General features: G+C 44.9%; 1 non-coding gene across 1 annotated transcript; it reads left to right on the forward strand.

Annotated features, from left to right (window-relative positions):
* The first annotated feature begins 301 nt into the window (after positions 1-301).
* Positions 302-373, forward strand: trnae-uuc. Its single transcript has one exon. It is a non-coding gene; the product is annotated as a tRNA-Glu (tRNA).
* The last annotated feature ends 5396 nt before the right edge of the window (positions 374-5769 follow it).

Consider the following 5769-nt stretch of genomic DNA (forward strand, 5'->3'; position numbering starts at 1 on the left):
TTCTGTGGGTTGGTCTCTGCTGAGGCCTTTGTCACCTTCTGGGAAATATGTCTGTGTGTTACCTTCTGAGGGTGAAAATGTGGTCCAGTTCCCCAAGGGAATGTGAACATCTCAAACGGCCGGTCCATCGCTTCGTAGCACACAAGGCTATGGGTCAAAGCTGGAAACTGGGATGTTGAGCCTCTTTCCGTGTTGTAAAAACACGATGATTCAATCATTCTGGAGGAGAAACAACTGTCGAAGAAAGAAAAAAAAGCCAGAAGTTGTGTCATTAAGAAACGATGTACACCTCTCGCTACCGTCCCTGGTGGTCTAGTGGTTAGGATTCGGCGCTTTCACCGCTGCGGCCCGGGTTCGATTCCCGGTCAGGGAATGAAGCTTTATTGTTCCTGATGGTGACAACAGCAAAGGCAGTGCTGCTCTATCCGCAATCCTTTCAATGTCAGTTAATGTCCCCGAAAACACCAGAGTCCACATTCCAGCCACTCAAAGAGGCGAATGGTGCCTTCGCCGTCATTGCTCAGTCAGGCTATTCACCTTTGTGTTGTGTTGTGTTGTTAACAGGGACATCAGCAGTAAGAGTAACATTCACAAGATGAACAACCAACAAAGATAATCACCTTCGCTACTTCAATTCAGTAGTCTCCCTTTTGTGACGCGGTGAGTTTCACTGGCATTTGTCGTCAGGAAGCTACAATTCATCCTCTCGAGTCTGCTCGGCCATTCAATGAGATCGCTGCTGATCTGATAAATGTCAACTCCGCTTTCCTGCTTTCCCTCCGTAACGTGAGGTAAACTCGAGCCTAATCACAACATCATATATTACCGATATTTTTCAGAAGTTCAGATTACTTCAGTGACCTGTGCATGTTTGCATGAAATTGAATAATATGAAACGAGCAAAAAAAAAGCCCTTCCCGCTATTCAACCCAGTCATATGACAAAAGTAAGAGAGCGAAAACGTTCGCTCCATTTCTCCCAGCACAGATTTCTCTCTTGACGAGTTGAATATTTGCAGCATTTTTCATTATAATTGTGACATTTTCACGGACAGATCCTCCCTCAATCCACAAATAACTGTGCTGCCAAGAACGAATTTGCCTCAAATTAAAATTGCTGCGTATTTTTCATACAGCCTGATGCCCCAATAATCCCTGCTCCATGTCAATTAAAGCTGCTCCGGGTGAGGTTGGAGCTCACTTCTATCTGTATCACCCTGGTCACAGTCTGATTCAGCATTGCATTCTCTCATCCTTCTGCACATCATCCCCTCGGCTCTATCTCGGTTTTGTCACATTGTCTTGGCTCATAATGCACAGCCTATTCCGTCAGCTATTATCACAGCGTATGTCCGCACGCTCATTGCCATCCCCATTTCCGGTTCTATCTTCGTGGCTGGGCCACTGAGTTTCTCTGGTTCCGGGCCTCGGAACTGGGATTATATGTCATATGCAGCAATGGTTACTTCCTTGTGTGAAGGAACTGGTGAAGTATCCGATGTTAAACTGGATTGCTATTGAAAGGTACATTTCAACAAGAGCCTGCACTATTTCCCGAGTCTTTGATACTTTGTAGAAATCTATCAATCTCAGTCTTCAATATACTCATTGATGGAATCTCCACAGTCTCTGGGAGCATCGTAATTACAGATTCCAGCCCTCTGTTAATCCCCACATTGCAGTGCACTGCTTGAAAAGAACTCCTACTGTGGATCTGGCGCTGTTCCGAACATATCTATCCTCTGCCACTGCAGTTATTGCTCTTTGCAAGCACGCTGATTCATGTGGTGCTGACATCGTATAGTGGTTAACACTCTGCGTTGTGGCTGCAGCAACCTCGATTCGAATGCGAGCTACGGTAGTGGGTGCTTGCTGCAGTTTTTTTTTATTCCTTGTGACACGGGCTATAGAAATGCGGCAAGTATCACACATTTTTACGTGAAAATATTCTTTGAGGTGGTGACAATCATCTCTCAAACCCCGCTCTCTCACATATCTGCATTTGATGTATCTAAATTCAAACCCACCACTTGGAGATTTCTCTTCCACCCACAATCACTAACTCTCCTTTACGTCCCTCCTTCCACTTCACTGAGGCACTGCACAATCTAACCTCCATTTTCACATTGACAGCGTTCATTCTGTCTTGTTGCGGTCACTGTTGCTGTGTGAACGTGGCCTGTCTCACCACCGGGAACTTTAAACCAAATGAAATATTTAGATACTGGGACGGTGAGATCAAGACTCATGTAGCAGCTTTTAAAGACACGGACCAATGATTATTGGAACATCAGACTTAGGAAAACGACACATGGCAATAATGAGCAAAATAGACTTCATCGGAAAAGACCAGTTTCTGTGGCTTTCTGCATCATTTATTGTATTTGTTCATTTGGCTATCGCTATAGTATTGTGTGCAGTTCTGTAATTCACGTTATTATGGGATGTGATAGCACCAGAAACGGTGCAGGAAAGATTTACCAGGATATTGTCGAGGCTGAAGAGTTTCCGTTATGAAGAGAGATCGAACAGACTGTGGTCGTTTTCCTTAGAGCAGAGGAGATGTACAAAATAACGAGTGATATTGATAGGGTAGACTCATGTAAACGCTTCCCCTTGATGGAGGGATCGATCACCAGGGGCCATAGATTTAATGTAAGAGGAAGGAAGTTTTGAGTAAATTTGCGGAAAAACGCTTTCAGCCAGCGGGTGTTTGGAATCTGGAAGCCACTGCCTGGAAGTGTCCTAGAGGCAGATATCCTGATGACTTTAAGAAGCATTCAGATGTGAATTTGTGATGCTATGGCATTGATGGCTATGGGATAAGCAATAGAAAGAGAATTTGGATACTTAAGCGATTGTATTTGATTGGTGCACACGTAAAGGGCTTAAGGGGCATTTGCATCCAAGGTCCTCAGCACTGTAGTGGTTAGTATCCCCACCTATCACGCGGGAGACTGGGGTTCAATTCTCTACCAGGCTGGATCCAAGAATTTTTGGGGCCTTTCAGCAAAAAGGACCCAGATTCGATGTCTGCGTGGAGGATGCACATTCTCTCCATGTCTGCGTCTGAGTGCTTCAATTTCTTCCCACTGTCTAAACTTGTGCAGGGGAGGTGAATTGAACACATAGAACATAGAAGAGTACAGCACAGGCCCTTCGGCCCACGATGTTGTGCCGAACTATTATCCTACTCTAAGATCAAACTACCCTGCATACTCTATATTTTACGATCATCCACGCGTCTGTCCAAGACTTGCTTAAATGTCCCTAATGTATCTGACTCGACTACCACCGCCGACAGCGCATTCCACGCATCCACCACTCTCTTTGTAAAGAACCTACCTCTGACAACTCCACTATATCTTTCTCCAATCACCCTAAAAGTATGCCCCCTCATAATAATCCCTTTCGCTCTGGGAAAAGGTCTCTGGGTATCCACACTATCTATGTCTCTCATCATCTTATATACCTCTATCAAGTCACAGCTCATCCTTCTTCGCTCCAAAGAGAAAAGCCCTCGCTCCCTCAACCTTTCCTCATAAGACCTGGCCTCCAGTCCAGGCAACATCCTGGTAAATCTCCTCTGCACCCTCACTAAAGCTTTCATATCCTTCCTATAATGACGCGATCAGAACTGAACACAATATTCCAAGTGTGGTCTAACCAGGGTTTTAAATAACTGAAGCATAACCTTGCGGCTCTTGAACTCAATTCCCTTGCCAATGAAAGCCAACGCACCATACACCTTCTTAACAACCCTATTAACTTGGGTAGCAACTTTGAGGGGTCTATCGATGACTCCAAGATCCCTCTGTTCCTCCACATTGCCAAGAATCCTGCAATTAACCCTATATTCTGCATTTAAATTCGACCTTCCAAAATGAATCATTTCACACTTTTCCAGGTTGAATTCCATCTGACACTTCTTTGCCCAGCTTTGCGTCTTGTCAATGTCCCGTTGCAACCTCCAACAGCCCTTCACGCTATCCACCATGCCACCAACCTTCGTGTCATCATCAAACTTATTAACCCACCCTTCCACTTCCTCATCCAAGTCATTTATAAAGATCACAAAGAGTGGGGTTCCCAGAACAGATTCTTTCAGAACACCACTGATCGCCAAGCTCCAGGCTGAATAATTTCCATCTATTGCAACCCTCTGGCTTCTATTGGACAGCAATTCTGTATCCAGACAGCCAAATTTCCATGAATCCCATGTCTCCTAACTTTCTAAATGAGCCCACCCTGGGGAACCTAATTAAATGCTTATCTAAAATCCATATGCACCACATCCATTGCTCGATCTTCATCAATGTAATTTGCCACATCCTCAAAGGATTCAATAAGGCTTATGAGGCATGACCTGCCCCTCACAAAGCCACATTGGTTATTTCTAATCAAATTGTGCTTGTCCAAATAATCAATAAATACTGTCTCTCAGAATCCTCTCCAATAATTTGCCCACCACAGAATGACTGACTGTTCTGTATTTCCCAGGATTATCCCTATTCCCTGTCTTGAACAAGGGAATAACATTTGCCACCCTCCAATCATCTGGTATTACTCCAGTAGACAGTGAGGACGCAAAAATCATCACCAAAGGGGAAGCATTCTCTTCCCTCACTTCCTGTAGCAACCTTGGGCATAACCCGTCTGGCCCAGGGGACTTATCTATCCTCATGTTTTTCAAAATTTGTAGCACATCCTCCTTCCTAACATCAACCTGTTCGAGCGTATCTGCCTTTTTCATGCCATCCTCACAAATGTTAAGGTCCCTCTCACTGGTGAATACTGAAGCAAAGTATTCATTAAGGACCTCCCCTACCTCATCCGGCTCTGCGCAGAAGTTCCCTCCACTATCCCTGTTCGGCACTACCGTTACTCTGACCATCTTCTTATTCCTCACATAAGAAGAGAATGCCTTGGGATTTTCCTAAGTCCTAGCTGCCATACCCCCCCATCTTGCTCTCCTAAGTCTTCAGTTCCTTATTGGCTACCTTGTCGACATCTAGAGCCCTGTCCGATCTTTGTTTCCTTAACCTTAAGTAAGCTTCCTTCTTCCTCTTGACTAGGTGTTCCACGTATCTCGTCATCAAAGGCTCCTTCACCTTACCATCATTTCCTTGCCTCAGTGGGACAAACCTATCCAGTAGCTGTATCAAGTGCTTCCTGAATAACCTCCACATTTCTGTCGTGCATTTCTCTGAGAACATCTATTCCCAAATTCCTCTCCGAAGTTCTTGCCTGACAGCATTGTAATCCAAAAGTGAAATAACATACCTGGGCTCATTGAGGAGTTGTACCCAGGGCCTCTCACATTTTAACACTGCATAGTACCCTATGCAAGGGTCATACCACTAATCCAACAAGCCTTTCCTGTTTTTGGCTTCATATAATTCATATAATTGCTATGGGAAATTGCCGCGTTGTGTGCGGGGATGTGCAGGCCAGGTTGGCAAGCCATGCTAAATGCGGGTTTATGAGGATTAGCGGGTGTCACTATTTTATACTTGGCTCTGGACGAGAATGGTCACCGTTTCATATCGGGCTCTGGGGTATATTGTTCACTCTTTTATGTTGGGCTCTGCGAGAGAATGTTCACTGTTTTACATCGGACTCTGTGGGAGAAAGTTCACTGGTTTATACTGGGCTGTGGGGGAGAGTGGTCATGGTCTAACATCAGGCACTGGGGCCGAATGTTCACGATTGCACATCGGGCGCTGGGGAGATTAGTCACTGGTTTATATCGATCCCCATTCTACTCCTC

Source organism: Rhincodon typus, unplaced genomic scaffold (assembly GCF_021869965.1).
Source record: "Rhincodon typus isolate 14 unplaced genomic scaffold, sRhiTyp1.1 hic_rhity00013179, whole genome shotgun sequence".
Taxonomy (NCBI): domain Eukaryota; kingdom Metazoa; phylum Chordata; class Chondrichthyes; order Orectolobiformes; family Rhincodontidae; genus Rhincodon; species Rhincodon typus.